The 19,251-nt window shown below is 35.4% G+C and overlaps 1 pseudogene; it reads left to right on the forward strand.

Annotated features, from left to right (window-relative positions):
• The first annotated feature begins 3,594 nt into the window (after nucleotides 1-3,594).
• On the forward strand, nucleotides 3,595-7,740 carry LOC122017659 (annotated as a pseudogene).
• The last annotated feature ends 11,511 nt before the right edge of the window (nucleotides 7,741-19,251 follow it).

Here is a 19,251-nt window from a genome sequence, read left to right on the forward strand (position 1 = left end):
TCCATTGCACGAAGTCTCCTTCGAACTTCGGTGGATAGATTGTCGGTCCGACCATCGTCTCGGTGCTTCAGTCGGTGGTTAGTCCTTCTGAGGTATTCTGACTCTAATGTCAATTAATGGTACAGTGGGGTCAGCAAGAGGGGGTAAATTTCCTACACAAATAAAATATACTTTTCTCGATCTTTCAACTCTAATTAGTAGCATAATTATACTAAATTAAATTAACAACTAAAAAGAATATGCAAAAAAATTACTTAGTTATAATCTAGGTGGTTATTAATCCAAGATAAATAAAAGCACTAAAAAGTCTCTTTCGTTGAAGGTGGAGAAGCCTCTTACACTCAATGAATACTCAGAAAGTTGCTAGGAAATGAATACAAGAGTTTATATTTATTTCCTAGGTCTAGCGGTTTTTTTTTGCCCCTGGAAAAAGTTATCCGTAACTTGAAGATGCCTATAATGAGGTCCAAGGTGCCTTCCATCGAATAGAGTTTTATCCAACGAGAATAAAACTTTATCCTCGGCTAACAGCTAGTGGAGCATCTTCAAAGGCTGGAAGGCGCCTTTGTATTGTTCATTGAAGGTACCTTCTACCCACCTTCCACCCATGGAAGGCACCTTCCACAGGGTAACCCAGCTCAAAGCTGATCTCTTTGCATAGTTCTTTTCGTAGGTGATTCTCCAGCTAATCGGAGTTGAGCTCACCCAAACACAACTCCACCCTTCTCTTCAAGAAGGGTTCCTTCCCGGCTTTTCATCCCCCGAAGTCCGTGAATGTCTTTCTCATCTGCCGGTGTACTCTTTCATAGTATCTCGTCCTTCAACTGCACTGAGTTCATTAACTTTCTTCCCGTGTCATCCTTCTCGCTAGTTGTGTCTTCTGCTCTACTTCTTGTGTTCATAAGCTCCTGCACACTTAGACACAAGGATCAAACACAACAGGACTTAAACAAACTTAGTTGATCACATCAAAACTACCCCAGGGTACTAACAAAAATGGTTCATGCGACAGCAAGCATATTGAGCGATAGTTGCTAAGAAGATTATTACACCTTACATAGTCACTCTCTGAGTGATCAATGCTAACAAAGTTGTTACACTTTACTTAGCCACTCTTTCAAATGAATAAGAAATATTCACATAATGGCACATAGCCTCTCTCCTAATAGTACATATTCGTTATCCAAGAAACATCCAATCTCCTAGTGGCACACAACCATTATCTTAGAGATATCCATGTGTTTTTATTTACTCAGATTAAATAATTTTTATTTACATTAATATGAATATCTCTAATCCTTCATAATGACTATTGTGTCAATAGTATATTTTATATTTAAATATTTACAATCATTTCTATACATAATAGAAATGGGTCGACCTGTGAATAACATCAAAAGACAAATCTATTTAATCTTCCTTTTTAGCTAAGATCTATTCATTCTAATTAGTCATTTTCCTAGTTATGCTCCCAAATCATCTATAGCCATAGGACACACGTTAAAGTAGTAGTCACTGATTAAACCTTCATGCAAATAACTAAATAGTCACTTAGGGTAAAACTGAGATTAACTTATAATCTCAAAGGTCTCACATAGTAAAGAAATAGGAATCTAGTCTCCTACTACCCTTATTGTCGTAATAGCACATGTGGTATGAATCACATGCTACGATATTATTTTTTTTTATTAAAAAGAGCATATGTTTTTCTCAAATTTAACATAATACAGATTTTGATCTATAGATACCTAATGTCTAATCCTAAATTTCAACATATGAATTCCAATCTGGCTTTCAACAGGTTCAGTAAATGGTGGGTTCATTTACTTTGATCATTATTAACACATAAATGATCTCATCTTGATATAATTATCAAGGCAACCTTAACTTATGGATCTATCTCTATTCACAGCTACGTAAGTTGTCCCATAAGTAAAAATTTTACTTCTATTTGTATATAACAAATAGAGATGATTATTCATGTAAGTGGACTAATCTTAACCTGCTAACATACTCACCGAGATCTTATATGAATGTAACAAAAATAACATATACATTGAATAAATTATGGCAAATCACACAATAAAATCACAATATCTTATTGTTACATTCGATGATGTCCCAAAGACTTTATATGTCCTTTAAATGACTCTCTAGTCATTGACTTAGTAAAAGGATCTAGAAACATAGCACATACAGGGGCATACTCAAGAATTTCCTTTTTTTTAGCCACAATATCCCTCACAAAGTTATATTTTATAGTTATATGCTAGTCTTGCTATGATATTTGGGATCCTTAGAAAATGTTATTATAGCTTGACTGTCATACTAGATAGTTACTGGACTTTTCCTATCCTTTACAATTTTTAGATGCTTCAGGAACCTTCTCAACCAGACTGCTTCTTGCATAGCTATTGAGCATGTCATATATTCAACTTTCATAGTTGACAAAGCTACACATGCATGTTTCTTGCTATTCCATGAGAAGACGCCACCATTCAGTAAGAACGCATAGCTTGATATAGATTTTCTATCATCCAGGTCCCCAGCCCAATCTGCATCTGAATTACCTTTCAGACTCATATTTGATCCTTGTAAATAGAGACAATAATCTATTGTCTTCCTCAGATATCTAAATATCCTTTTTACCGCCTTCCAGTGTTGGGCTCCTGGGTTTGACTAGAAGCGACTCACTAAGCCAATAACATATCTGATAACGAGGCATGTACACAACATAATGTACATCAAACTACCAATAATACTGACATATTATTTTTTTTATTTATCTCAGCTATTTCTTCTAGAGTTTTGGGACACATACTCTTCCTCAAAACTGTTTCTTTCACAATAGGTGTATATTCTACTTTGTAATTAGACATGCTGAAATGATATAACATCTTATTTATATAAGACTCTTGTGACAAATCCAAAAGTCTTTTAGGATGATCTCTAATTATTTTCACCCCTAAGATGTACTCAGCTTCTCCCATATCCGTTGTATTAAATTGTGATGACAGCCACTTCTTGACTTCATTCACATACCCAATGTCATTTCCATCTATCAGCATATTATCAACATATAATGATAAAATGACATACTTTTTATTTTATCTTTTCAAGAAAATGTAATGATCCTCATTGATCATCTCAAAACTATAAGATAAAATGACTTTGTTAAATCTTATGTTCCATTGTCTTGACACTTGCTTTATCTCATATATTGACTTTTAAAGTCTACATACTTTCTCTTCTTGGCCTTCAGCAATGAAATCTTCTGGCTGAACCATCACTACAAGAAAAACCCTCATAGACATCGGTGGAACAACAACGGTTTTAAGCAAAAATCGATGTCTTTGAGTATTTTACACCGGTTTTTCCAAAAACTAGTGTCTATGAGCGCAGATTTTCGCTCATAGACATCGGTTTTTTAGGCGATGTCTATAAGCGCCTTTTTTCGTTAATAGACACCGATTTTAACAGCGGTTTTTAAAACCCGGTGTTTATGATACAATAAAATAATTTAATTTTCTCACCAATACTTTGCCGAAATTTGCAACACTTCACTCTTCCCTCCAAACCTAAACCTATATCACGTCGTCCGCCATATATCGTCGCAACGCACCGCCGCCACTTTCCTCCTTGCCGCTAGCCGTCCGACATCTCTCTCAGCCTCATTCCCCTTCCTCTCCCGATCAGAATTAAGAACACCATTCGTCAACAACACCGCATCTCCTCCAACTGGTTAGAAGAGGCGCCCCCTTCTCGGGTGGCGTTTTGCGAGGCACCGCTCCGCCGCCGTTGCTACTGCCGCCCTTCCCACCTCCTCCTTCCTTCGTCCTTTCCCCTCAGCCATCTCCATGGCCGCCATCTCCGCTAATCGCAGCGCCCGCGCTCATTCCTCCTCCCCTTCGCCCGGATCTAACCCTAGCGATCCGCCTTCGTTGCTTGTTTTCTCAGGTCTCACCCTATTTCTCATCTCGCTCCCAGGCTTCTATGTTTAGTGTAATGGCATTCTTGGTCATTTGGTATTTGTCATCAAACCCTATTATTCCCAAAGTCAATTAGTGTGTTACTTGACTTTTGTTCGTTGAGCAATCATTGGCCTTTAGTGTTATTGTTGGAAGTTTGATGAACTACACTGTTGATACTTGATATTAGCTCCAGAAAATAAAAAGATGGTACAGCTAGTCCGTGAACAACCAATGGTTGCACTGTGGAAATGGGATGGGTATGTTCTTATGATCCTTTGGAGGCTTCCTTTGAGTTGTTCCGAAGAATTAAATCATCCTATCATGGTACTTGAGTGTTTTCTAGATTAGCCTTCTTCAAGTTTGTAATATTGAAAAAAAATTAAGTTTAGTTGTTTCCTCTTGATATACAAAAAGATTGATCTCAATGTACCCTTAGAAATTAATATTTCATGCTTTCTGGCATGTGAATGTCACATTCTGTAGCTTAAGCCAAATAATGATTTGTTTGTCTCTGAGTTTTGTTCTATCAGGTAGCTATTTGCTTTCTTCACATATTTAACTTACAGTATTTTGGCTAATAGGGAAAGTTCATGAAACCATATGTATGATTCACATTTGTTGTCTTCACATTTGTTAATAAGGAACTGATGAACAACAGAAGAAGTGGTTACCACTGGCTTATAAGATGCAAATAATTGGATGCTATGCTCAGACAGAACTTGGTCATGGTTCAAATGTTCAAGGTCTTGAAACAACAGCGACATTTGATCCCAAAACAGATGAATTTGTTACTCACAGCCCTACACTTACTTCAAGCAAGTAGCAGTATCAATCTGTGTTCTGAAGATCCAACCTAGATTCACTAATAGATCCCTTGAGACAATAGTGCCTTTTCACAATCATATAGCTTCATGTATTATTCAACAATAATTTTCTCCACAAAACCAAATTATTTATAAAAATAATTGAGATGAAAATATCCCTAAATGTTTCAATGATAATGGCATCCATTTCACACATGTGCAGTGGTGGCCTGGTCGTCTTGGAAAAGTATCCACCCATGCAGTTGTTTATGCCAGTCTAATCATTGACGAAAAATACTATGGAATCAATGGTTTAACATTTCCACATGTTTGGAGGATTATTTCAGGGATTTCTGTAGTTGTTTTCTGAATTACTTTGCTTTATAGGTTTCGTTGTTCAGTTACGAAGTTTGGATGATCATTCGCCTCTTCCTGGAATCGTTGTTGGTGATATTGGGATGAAATTTGGTAATGGCGCTTACAATACAATGGACAATGGGTTTTGCAGTTTGATCATGTGTGCATACCACGAAATCAAATGTTGGTGCGGTTAGTTAATACCTTTTTTGTATCTAATTATGTACAACATAGCCTTAGTTGTTCAAGCTTGATATATTTTTATTTTCATGCCCATATAGTTAAAGATTGTGATCAAACCTTATGATCTTATAATCCAAACTGTTCTAAACAATCAAAATCCCAATTAGGATCTAAAGTGGCCTAGGATCTTATGAACCTATGATCCAATCCTATGTTTAACTACATTATTATGCAGGATTTTTGTCCCAATATATATTTGAATTTAATTTGATATTTACTATAGCAATTTTTCTCTGTCACATTTGAGAATAGTTTCCTTTTAAGTCTTAATCAGAAGAATTATTTTTAATAATTATTATTATCACCCATCTTATAATTATCATTTCCTTTGGTAGAAGTTCATACTTGTTATATAAAGATGGAATACTTTTAAGTTTATTTTTCTTTTATAATTTTTTTTACGGTTCATAACAATAGTCATAAAATATTCATAGTAATACTATATACTAAAAACTAAAAATATATGATAAATGTTAAATGTTAAATATAATTATAAAATATATAAGTTAATTCTCTTATGATCCTATGTTCCGATCCTATGATCAGGACCTATGGACCTATTTTCATTCGGAATAGGATCGATCTTGACAAAGTTGTAAACTTGGTCAATTGTGGATGTTTCTTAAGGCTAATACATGTAATATCTTTTTTCTGCATGTAGTCATATTGACTCTAGATTAGACTAGTGTATTAGTTTAAATGATCATACCTAATTCTTCATTATGTTTACTTTGACCCTGAAGAGGGAAGTTTACCTCTCTTATTCTATTTACAGTTTAACATTACTAGAGCAATTGTAGGAGTAGTGGTTTTTGACTGAGGTATTTGAGATGTGATCTCTGCATTGCTTATCAATGATATTGATTGTTTTTTATTTTCAATATTGTCCAAGGTTTCACAAGTCACAAGGGAAGGGAAGTATGTGCAATCTGATGTCCCAAGGTAGCTTTTATATGGGACAATGGTTTATGTTTGTCAAACAATTGTCTCTGATGCTTCTAAGGCTTTATCTCGAGCTGTGTGCATTGCTTTGAGATATAGTTGTGTTTGTAGGTAATTTGGATCACAAGATGGTTCTTCTGAGACTCAAGTACAATATCAGTACTCTGTGCTACATTGAAAAATATTCTGACATACATATATTAATTTACCACAATATCATCCTCTCGTTTATCCACCTAAAGTAAACATTCTATTTAGTCTTTCATCCTCTTAAAAAGGTGTGTTCGTGCAGTTATAAATTCTTATTTAACCTTTCTCTCACAGGTCATTGATTACAAAACTCAGCAAAGCAGACTCTTTCCGCTGCTGGCTTCAGCATATGCTTTTAGGTTTGTTGGTCAATGGTTGAAGTGGCTATATAATGATGTGACAGAGAGACTACAAGCCAATGATTTTTCAACATTGCCTGAGGCTCATGCATGCACTGCTGTTTTGAAATCTTTGACAACCTCTGTGACAACAGTATGTAAATCTTTTAGCATATGTAGTTTTGTGCTATATTCTATTTCAATTCATTCTAGTCTTCACCACCTAATTCTAGACCAGATAGCGTCATGAATGTTGCTTTAGTGTTATCAATGTTTTACTTCCTTTTCATTAATTATAATATTGTTGTTTGCTATTCAGAGCACCTGGAAAATAGTTATCATATCTAAGTTCTCTGATTGTATAATTATTTGGCTGAGGCTTGAGGATGAAGAATAATCTTTACCTGTACTTCCAAATTAGTGACGGCTGGTTTCCCTTTTTCTTTATTTATGGTTAGGCAGTAACTTCTATGAGATTAAAAATCATTAGGATTCCATATTTGGATGGAAGATACTTCTATTCCTTCTAGACGATAACAAACCTTGAATTTGTAACATATATCATTGTATTAATTATTTTGTGCAGTGTAGGCAGGCCACCATACTATAACTTTGCAACATTCCTTCACATGTAAAGTTATAAATTGCATATATTTCAACAGATAACCTTTTTTAATAGTGTTTTATATATTCAGACTCGGTGAAATTTATTTTTGTTTGTATCTTTCTGCTTCTACATACTGTAAGTCGTAGATAAGTACTGATTAATTAAATTGCAACTATGAAAAAACTTCGTTGTAATAATTTCTAGTTTGGATTATATTAAGTTCCCAGGAATGATAGATCTATCACTATATGATGTGGTTGAGAAAATTGATGAACATTTCTCTTTTTAAGCATTCCAATTAGTCATCTTATTACCTGGTGCTCTTACTACTTTTTCAACTATGATTTTTTGTCTTGGTTTACTAATATCTTATTTATGTGTTTTTACAGTTTACAAATCTCAAGTACTTCAGAGTTGAAATTGATGAAGTGTGATTCGAGTGGGCTGAATGCATACTAGATTACATTTGAGTAGGAAAGGTATTTGATTTTTGAAAACTTTGGATGATGCATGCATTTGCATGAAATGTAAATTGCGTATATTGTCCTATGTCAATTTCTTTCTGATGGTGATATTCTAGGACTTCTGCAGCATGTATAATTCTTCTGTTTTTGTTCTTTGCTGTAGTTAAGTAGGCCAAATGATACTTTTGTTTGACAGATTAGAACAGTGGATGTTTTAACTCAAAAAACTAGACATTTGAAGGTGAAAAGTGGTGAGATTAGGGAAATGAAAGGTGCAAGAAGAATGGAGCAGTATAGCAAGTTGAACAGATTCTGATTCTCATAATTTAATGTAGCCTCAGCTTGATTTTTGACTCACGATGTTCTACCTTGATGTGTACAATATCTATTAGCTTTTGATATAAAAAGAATGCTTGTGTATTTTATGGATGCTGTTGTAAGAAGAATATTTATGTAATTTGTGAATATTTGTGTATTTTATGGATACTATTGAATGAAGAATATTTGTGTAATTTATGAATATTTGTGTATTTTCTTGGATACTGTCTATTTTTCACTGTTTCGGAAATCAAATTTGTGTCGTTAAAAAATACTGATATTACATCAGTTTTCCACCGCTGCAAAATCGGTGTCATTAACTAATATTACATCGGTCGTATACCGCTGCCAAAACTGGTGTTATTAACATATAATATTACATCGGTTTTACACCGTTGATGAAACGGTGTCGTTAAATGATACTACACCGGTTAATAACCGATTCGAAAATCGGTGTCGTTAAGTGATACTACACCGGTTTTAACCCGATGTCTAAAATGACAAACCTTTTACATCGCCTTCATAGACATCGGTCGAAAATATGATAGACAACGGTGGAAAACCGATGTCTATGAGGGTTTTTGTTGTAGTACATATACATTTTCTCATCAAGCTCACCGTTAACAAAAGTAATTTTTACATTCATCTGATATAATTCCAAGTTATAATGTACCACAAAGGCCAAAATAACTTGTATTGACGTAAATTTTACTATGGGAGAAAATGTCTCTTCAAAGTCAATACCCTCCAATTGAGTATATCCTTTTGCAACTAAATGAGCTTTATATTTGTTAATCAATCTATCAACTTTCCTCTTTATTTTGAGAATCCACTTATTTCCAATAGTCCTTCGACTCGTAGGAAGATTGACTAAGTTCCAAACATGATTCTGATTAATAGACTTCATCTCTTCAACCATTGTTCCCAATACTTCCTCAATAGATTGAGATTCATCATTGTCAACTGGGAGTATCATCACTGTCTCATTCTCAATATCAAACTTTTTCTTAGGTTTGATTTTACGAATATTTATTCATAAGTTGGGTTGTTGAAAAGTCAACTCATGACTTGGCATATCACTCCCACTCGATTGACTAGACTCAGGCATCCTTTTTAACACGTCTCTTGCTGATAATATCTCATCCTTCTCAAATATCACCTCTTGTTGGGAACTCTGTTTTGAGAAAAGTCACATCTCTCGAATCTATTTCGGAGATAATTCCATCTAGTTGCTCACCTATGAAATATAACCTTTAGAGATCTCATGATATCTAATAAAGATATATTTTTTACCCCTAGGTCATAGTTTTCCATACTTATGAAAACTATTATGAACATAAGCAGCTAACCCCCAGAGTCTCAGATTACTCATATCCAGTTTTCTGCCAATCTAACATTCATATGGAGTAAATGGAATTGACTTTAAATGCACTTTGTTAAGTATATAAGCCACAGTTAATAATGCATCTCCCCAATATGATATCAACAAATTAGTTTGCATCATCATAGATCAAATCATTTTTAGAAGAGTCATATTTCTTCTTTCAACTACCCCATTTTACTATGGAGTTCTAAGGATTGTCAGCTATCTAATAATCTCTCTATTATTACATATTGTCTTAAACATATCAGACAAATATTTCTCTCTATAATTAGTGCATAAAGTCTTAACTTTACATTTTATTTGATTCTCAACTTCGTTCATATAATGAATGAAGCAATTCAATGCTTTAGATTTATGAAAAATCAAATACACATAACTGAAATGAAAGAAATTTATCAATAAATATAATGAAATAGGAAGCTCTATTTCTAGCCTTCACATTCATTGGAGCATAAATATCCAAATGAATTAATTGTAATGGTGATTCAACTCTAATAGCCTTATCAAATAGTTTCCTAGTTGCTTTTCTAGAAAGAAAATGCTCACATATAGACAAATGAATCTTAGCCTGAGTGCCCAATAGACTCTCTTTAGCCAACCGATTCATATGTTCTTGTCCTATATGTCCTAATCTAGCATGCCAAATTTCATCAGTTATACCTACATCATTAGTTAGAGCAATGTTTGAAAAATAACTCTCAATAGCACAATTGACATCTGATTTTACATCAAGAACCATAAAATCATTTGTTAAAAAAACTATATTCGATTGACACTGAGTCAATCTTAAGTTTAACACATCGGCTATAAAAATTAATATAGTGCCCTAAATCAAGAAGACATGTTAATATTCCATCAAATTTCAGGGGCATACAAGACATCATGTAGAAACAAAACACTACGACCATGGAGGTTGAGTTTGTAAGTGTTGACTCCTTTAACTTTAACTTTTGCATTGTTTCCCACATAAATCCATTTGTTTCTAGCTAGTACCTGACGGTACTCTACAAATGTAACTCGCTCCAGAGCTACATGGTTGGTTGCTCCCGAATCTATAATCCACAAAGGATAAGAATCAGCTAACAATATTGAACTAGCAACAAAATGTTCATGAAAAGAAGACACACTTGGATTTACCTTTTTCGGCTCAGTGCACTCCCGAGCGAAGAGACCTTTGTTGCCACAATTAAAGCAAGTCAACTTGCTTTTAGGTTTCACTCTAGTTTTCTTTCCTTTCTTCTTGATTGGGCCTTATCCCACAGTAGCAACTTCTTTCTTCTTTTCCTTCCCTTTCTTGAACCATTTCTTTTTCATAGATCCAGATGATCCAACAGAACCGACAGCCACATAGGCTAGTCCAGAAATCCTTACAGATTTAACTCTCTCCGCCTCCAATTATACATGGTGTGAGACATCAACGAAAGTCATTATACTCTCACTGTGAGTTAGAGTATGTTTCATGGTCTCCTAAGAATTTGGAAGGGAATGAATAACTACTTGAACCTATGGTTCATCGGTCAACTCATGACAAATAGTTTTAAGCTCCCGAATCATGTTCGACATCTTCCTGAGGTATTTAACTATTGAAACATTCGGATGCTTCTTGTAGCTATCGAAACTTGCTCAGACTTACTCCATTGTATTTCTCCTTAAGGGCTACTTAGACTGCATGAGCTGAAAGACATGACTCATACTAAAAAATTAAATCATCTACCATTGAATTAATCAATATGCCCTTTACAGTTGAGTCATTTTTCTTCCATGCCTTATAGAAATTAAAATATCATCTGTTCTGTGTAGTGGGACCATCTACAAGTTCTACCATAACATGATTTACATCTTCCAAAACTTCTTGTTCCTCGAGTACAAACTGTATCCTGAGGTGCCAGATCTTATAGTTATCCCCATTAAATTTCTCTCCTTTATTAAGTTCAGCTATGATATTTTTAGTTGCCATGATTTAACATAGATAAACATATTATTTAGTATTCAGTAATTTATATGCATGTAATTTATAATTGACTCGATATTAATTTGAGTTGATTTACAAAATCAAGTGATAACTACATTTTCACTCATCATTCGTATGACCAATCACATTAATATTAATCAATATTATAACATATATCCTAACAAATGAACTAATCATTTAATTATTATACTCATAATGAACTAATCAAAGAGTATATTACATTGACCATATTATCATGCATCAAGTGAAGTAATCAGCATTAAACAAACATATGAAAGAACATATCATTAACATAAACATGATGCATATTATTAGCATATAACAAACTAACATGAACTAAATGGACTAATACTGTTTATACATAATGACAGTAATAATAATAGAACTCTAACAAACTAGATAGGCTAACACCACTTCCACTAGGACAAATACTAGTGCAGTAGCCAACATTATCCCTTTCAACCTGTAATCATTTGGGGCAATCTCATGTGGGACAGCTTCAGTATTCTCCATCGAATTCGTAATCGAATCCTCTTCTAGATCTACCTCAAACTCTTCAGGATCATTTTTGGACTCTTTAGGATCCTCTTCATCTATATGGTAAAGCAATTTCTCACATAGCTCTAAATATGTGATGCGTTCTTCATGGCACTCTGATACATAGTCCGCTACCACCTTGGGATACACCGGCAATGAACGCATCAAATCTCAGATCTTGTAATTGTCCAGGACTAGAAACTCTTCCCGCTCAAGTTTCCAGAATAATCTATCAAGTCATCCAATGTGTCCGCTAACTCCATAAATAGAATAATACTCGATCTCTTGAATCTACCATCTATAAATTGAAATTAAATAAATCAATACAAAACCAACTAACCAGTATAAAACTGACTTAATTCAATTTATACAAGTATAGAATCAATATTATAAATCAATAAAAATAAATCTTCTTGATTTTCAGGAGTCTAAGTCAATTAACTCATTGGACCGGTCGATCGAGAATTTAGTTCCTAAGCTCTATCCATTATCCTCATTAGAATTAACCTAATTGAATTGGGATGCCTTACCTATATTTTGTTGTTGTTTACTCTTAGCATATTTAAGACAATCTCAGACTTATTGATCAAATTCAGATACGTTTGATTAAACTAATGTCTATTGAATTAAGTCTAAACAAATTTAGTTCATTTTATCAAATCTAGTCAAAGTCCAATTAATCAATCTTTGAATCAGACCAATTCTAGTTTGGACTAAATTGGTTTGATTAAACCAGCTAATGGTTTGAATTAAACGAGTGGGTAAGTGAACCAAATTGATTTGGTTAAACTAACCTAGTTAGTTTGGTTAAATGAACTAAGTAGTGATCTGATAAGTCCGATTACAATTAATAACCTCATACATTAAATAAATAAATAATTTATTTTATAACACAGTTATACCATGCATAAAAAAATTTAACCATGCATTTAAACAAAAAACCTAACCAAACCGGTTAAGTTTTTGTTTTTTTTTTTAAATCAGACAATTTCTCAAACAGTAATTTTGATGAACAAAATTTCTGTTTGACCTTCTTCTTCGCTACGTCCACACTGCATGTCGTATGCTTCCTCCACGCAAACATGATAGATACAGTCGCCGGTCATAAAGGTCACCGACCTACTAGAGTGGTCATTGATCCTTTCCAACGTTGGACACCGATCGTCTTGGCAAGATGACATCGCCATTGGCCATTCAGTGCGTCCCGGCCACTGGCGAATCAGTGGCCAGACGGGAAGCCTTCACCATATCCGGAATGTCGTCGTTGGCATTCTTTCACGATGCAAGCCTAGCTCTAGTCACGATTCACAACGCGACACAGCATGCTGCATTGTTCAGGTCCGATGAAGGTCGCATATGTTAGCGCAACGAGGCCAACAAGAAGGGAGTGAATTGCCTGTTAAGAAATAAAAAAACCTTTCTCGTTTTTTCAACTCTAATTAAAAGCAACAATAATGATAAATTAAAATAACAACTAGAAAAAAGAGGCATAAGGTTTACTTGATTACAACCTAGCGTTGACCTTCGCAAGTGTACGGATATATCGTAAGTAATAATAAAAGATATCGAATCTACAGGGACTGAAATAAGCACTAAAGATGTCTCAAAGTGAATTAGCTAAACAACCAAACAATTGATTTACAAAGTCTAAGTGTAACTATGAAAGGTAAACAAAAGAATGAAAAAATAAGAAACAAGAATAAGGGCAATGATAAATGTTCTAGGAGTTTTAGTTTCTTTGTAATGTTATTCAATATAATGATCTACCAAATCTTATTTCTCAATTGTCCACCGCTTGTAGAAGGTTGTCGGTTCCCTCTTACAATAGACAACCGGCCTAGGACTAAAATATATCTAAATGCGATCAATTAGGAATGAATCCTATGTTGTCCTTACACGGGCTTGCCTGTCACGTGCGTCCCTCGGAAAATCAACATAGAAACCACTACTTTTCAACCTCATTAGATATAAAGATTAATGCATCCAATCCATCCTACCCTCTTAAAATACCTAATTTCTCTCTCAAGATTACCTCTCAAACGTCCTTACACTGGCATGTTCCTGTCACGAACGTCCCTCGAAAAATTGAATGAGACGCAATATATACAAGATCCACAAGATATTCAAACATTCAACCAAGCATGGTAATTAAGCCCTAATCACAACAATCCACACAAGAAAGAATAGATACAAAATAGGATAAAATCATAGAAATAGGAATCTTGGCAAATCCACAAGAGTTTACATCAAATATTCATTACAAATACTCCCTACATCCTAGAACAAGAGATCTAATCCATGGAACAAAGAAAGAATCTAAAAGAAGAAGAAAAGATAAACATCTTGATCCCCAAATCCAAGAAAGATAGGGAAGAAAAGCTTATCTACGATGAACATCGTCTTCGGATCCAATCCTCGCTCCCCGGAGTCGAAACGTTGAAGATCCGCCCTTAGAATCGTCGGAATCCCCCCAAGAAGGTGGAGGAACACCCAAATCTTGAATTCTCCCCAAAAGAGAGAAGATCCCCTTTCAAATCTTGAAGAAACCTTTATATAGAAGTGGGGTTCGGGCGTCACACGGCCCCGAGGCACGGCCGTGTGAGGTTCACACGGCCAGAGCCATTTCCTTCTCTGCCAACCTTACACGGCCATGTGTGGTACACGGCCATGGCTTGCTTCTGCCAATGCTCCCCTTGCACGGCCGTGTAGATCTACACGGCCTGCACTGGCTCTGCCTCTAGAAACCTAGCACGGCCGTGTGGTGTACATGGTTGGGGCCCTCTTGCTCACTAGAAGTCATGCACGGGCGTGTGGTGTACACGGCCAGGGCCTTCCTGGTCTCTGGAAATCTCACATGGTCATGTGGTGTCCACGACCAGGGCTCCATCTGGCATAAAATCTTTACACGGTCGTGTGAGGTTCACACGGCCATGGCAACTTCCATCTATGCTGCATCCACACGGCCAAGGAACTCCACACGGCCTGGGCAACCCCCCATGGCAGGGTCATGTTGCTCACAGGGCTTGTGCCTTTCCTCCTTGTTCAAGTGTCAAAATTTTCTCCAAATTCGACTCCTATGTACACAAGATGCACAAAAGCATATCTCCGAACAAAAAGAGTAAATATGCTCAAAAATAAAGCTGGAAGTACGAAAGTGCATAGATAAAGCATGTACAAAGTATGTGAATGTGCGTCAAAACATGCTAAACAAGTGTATACAATCTACACACATCACACCCCCAGACTTAGACCTTTGCTTGTCCTCAAGCAAAATGTTGCAATCTAGATTCATATGTTCTACAATGCTCTCATATCCCTAATGTATTCTCCTAGCTCTATCAAAAGGTTTCATTAGTAAGCATGATCAAGAAAACAAATTGAGTTTGGCTCAAGCATAAGTACCCTGTGCACAGTGCAAAAACAACTCAAAACTCTTCAAGTTTCAATCTATGGCCTAGTCAAGTCGTCATCAAGTTTGAATTCCTAATGTTTCCAGTGATAGACAAGTAACGAGTGATAGGCACTTACTTGTCACACACTTAGTTCATATTTCTCAATCAACCCAAGGTCTCAAAGGCGTGCTCAATCTCAAGAGAAGCTAAGAAGTCATTTCCCCAGTAACCTAACTCGGTCTCAAATGGGTGACTAGCTAGATTCCACTCACGACAACTGTTTTTTATTGTAACGACCCAAATTTCCTCATTTTGAGCTCCAAAAATAATTCAAAAATATTTTGAAATGCTATAGAAAAATTCTAGAGATTTTTAGGAATTTTTACACGATTTTTGGAGTTCGTTTGGTATTTTTACCAAGAGGAAGAATAAAAAAAATAATAATAATAATATATGTTGAAGCCGGGTTTTGAACCCAAGATCACGAACCCGAACCCGAGTCTTAACGAACTCAGCCCAACCATCTGGGCTATGGATGTTATGTTAATCATATATGGAGCGATATATATTTAAGTAGTAGTTAGGAACAGTAAAATAAATTGGAAATAAAAGTGCGCGATGGAAGAATCGAAGCCGAGATCTCTGACTTGGTTAAAACCTGGCCAACCAACTGCGCCAGCGGAATTTGCTAATTTAAGAAGGAGCGAAATATTCTTAAGCAATAGTTGTTAATAAAAAACCCTAGTTACAAAAGAGGGGAAAGTTTTCCCCGAGCCCTAACTTCCCTTCTTCGTGCGTCGTTTCTGCCGAGCGAGAATCAAACGAAGCCGAGCTTAGGGCTCAACTCCGGCGGCCGGCCAAGGCAAGGTTCTGTGGATTCTTCACACCGCCGAGCTCCTCTCGACGAGGAGAAGTCTGGAGCACGAGGAGGAGCCGCGATTTCGAGTCTTCCGATCAGTGCTCCGAGACCTAGAAGTCCTCCTTGCGTTCGGTTGTGAGTTCAAGAAGCAAGGTAAGTTGCTACTCACCTGCAGTAAGATAGCTCCGACGTTTAATCCTTGATTTTCTCCTTGTTCCCGAAGCTTTGCATGAGTTTCCTTGCTTTCTCTGTTTTCGGATCATTTGAGCCTTGCAAGTTTCAGAATTTTTGCTGCTGATCGATGAACCTGTAATGGTATGGATTATTGAGCAACTTTTCTTTATGATATGCGTAGTTGGAAGAATTAGATTGTGTAGATTCATTGGGTGCATGTTTTAGTACATCACAGTATTAATTTTTGTGATAACAGCAGCAATTTTCCTTATGCTCTGCTTAGTAAGGATTAATTTAGAATGGGTAAGTGTATCAAGTGTAAGTTTTACTTAGGTTTTACATGATATCAAACTTAGATCTCCTTGTTACCTTAATTAGTATCACAGTTTTAGCCTTCCAGTTTGTTAGCATTTGCTGCATCCTTTCCTTAAGTTTTGCTGGATTGGAATTAATGTGGAAGGTACAGATTATTGGTAGGTTAAGATTCAATGGTTGGAGGTTTTGTTCTTTAGAGAGCTTCCAAAATCTTGGACAGATTCTGTCGGTGGATTTAGCTTGATGATTGGTATTTTGATGGAGATTTTAGAACTAAATCAATGGATTAAGAAGAGTGAAGAGAACCTAATCCTTTTGTTTGCAGGATATTGATTATGCTTTGAAAAGGTTTGAAGCAGATGGACAACTTGAAGCTATGTTTCTAGATTAAGAGTCCATGCATTAGAGCTGCTGGGTAGAAGATTATATGATTTATTTCAATGGGGTTTCACTACATATGATCAGATGTCTGTAAGATATAACATTCTGTTATACTAGTTTATTCAGGAGATCAAGTGAGTTCTATATTTAGGAAGATAATTCCTGTACCGATTATTGAGGTTAGTTTAGTCTAAAGGTGAGAAGTATGTGAGTGATTTAGTTATGCAAGTAATAAGTTCAGAATAGAAGTTTAGTTTAGAAGATGAGAAAAGAGATTTACATGTTGATCAATGTAGATTCTATAAAGTATTAATAAGCAGAATTTTAGTAGCATAGTATGCAGATTTTGTTAAGCTTAGTATGCAGATTTTGTTAAGCTTAGTATGCAGATTTTAGATAAGCTTAGTATGCAGATTTTAGATAAGCTTAATATGCAGATTTTAGTTAAGCTTAATATGCAGATTTCTATTTAAACTTGTAAGCAGATTTTGTTTAAGCATTGCAGTGTTAGGATTTGTTTAAACATTTCAGTTTTGTAAGAAGCATTCTTTTATAAGAAAAGTATAAGAAAGATTAAGAAAAGAAAGAAAAGGCCGAGGCCTTAAGTAGATCTCAAAGTCAAGACTTTAGGGATTTTTGGCACACAAAGTGCCTATTAAAATGCCAAGGCATTTAAAGAAGAAGTAATTAAGATTATACGTATTTTACTTTTAAGAAGAGGCTAGTACCCGACTTCCGAGGTTGTCGTTAAACAAATCCAGGTGTCCAATTCCGAGGCCTTGGTCCTGGTAGACCGAGGTCTGCTCTTTTAGGATTGGTGGCTCACTACCCCAACCTATTAGGGAACGCGCATAAGATGGTACTACGCCTGGGCCCAAGAAGAAGTTGATTATTATTTTGAAGTATTATAAGTATAAGTTTTTGAACAAGTAAAACGAGTTTTACATAAACATAAAGTATTAAAGATTAAGTTAGAACAAATGAAATAAGTTTCATACAGTTCTAAAAATCAGTAAGTTTAGTTCTTTATTCTACCATGTTTATCTAGTGGATGAGTAGTTTTCATGTTTACCTATTAGATGAGCAGCATGATTAGTTATTAGAATTACATGAGTAGATTCCTTAGCTTTTCTTTGCTATTAGTTTGACATGAGCAGTTATGTTTATGCTTTATTTTCTTTTAGAGCATATAGTTTCTAGTTCTTTCTGTATACATGCATATTCGTGTTTTTGTGAGTTAGATAGCGCTTACTAAGTAAATTTTGCTTATAGATTGCACTTCCTCTTACTACAGATACAGGAAAGGAAAAGATATAGAAAGGAAGGCGACAAGGAGGTGTTCGAAGGATGTGTGATGCCAGGACTATGGAAGCCTTGGGACTAAGAAAGAAGTTTTCTTTTAGTTTCTATTGTCTTCTGCTATGTTAGAAGTATTTGAGATAGTACATGATATTTTGATGTGATTAGGACATAGTAGATGAATTGTGATATGGTGTGATGAGTTGTGGTATTGTTTTCTTTATTTTGGATTTATTATACTGCGTGGTTGATTGATATGTGTTCCAGCCGCTTGTGGCTGAGTATATATTGCATGTATTGTTGAATATGGTCACCGGTATAGGGGAGACTCTGTCGAAATTTTTCGGTAGGGTTTCCATGTGATTTTTAATCATACCGGTTAAGTAGAGTTAGTAGTTAAGTAACGGTTTCTTTTAGGTAGTAGTAGTAGTAATAAGGGTGGTCGTTACAGTTGGTATCAGAGCAGGTCCCATTCTCCAGCATCACACATCAGCACCATCCTTGCCGCCTTCAAGTAAGAAAGTATTTAATTTTCTTTTATGCTTTCTTTATTATTTGCAGTATAGAGTATCTGCTTATATGTGCTTAGGAAAGAAGAAAATTCATGTTTTAATTTTCTATGTTTTGATACATATGCTTAGAAAGAATAGAGACAATTTTAGTTTTGTTTCTCTTATATTCATATACATAAGTTTGTTTAGAAAGGATAGAGAAGATGTCAAGTATTATTCTTGGCATAGTTAGATGTTAAGATAGAGGACAAGACAATGGGGAGTCAGAAACCCCAGTTAAGTAATTAGAACTAGAAGGACAATGATAACAAGAAAGACCCAAGCAGGAAGACGTTCGGGTAGTCTGCGAATAC

Source organism: Zingiber officinale, chromosome 8B, assembly GCF_018446385.1.
Source record: "Zingiber officinale cultivar Zhangliang chromosome 8B, Zo_v1.1, whole genome shotgun sequence".
Classification (NCBI taxonomy): Eukaryota; Viridiplantae; Streptophyta; class Magnoliopsida; order Zingiberales; family Zingiberaceae; genus Zingiber; species Zingiber officinale.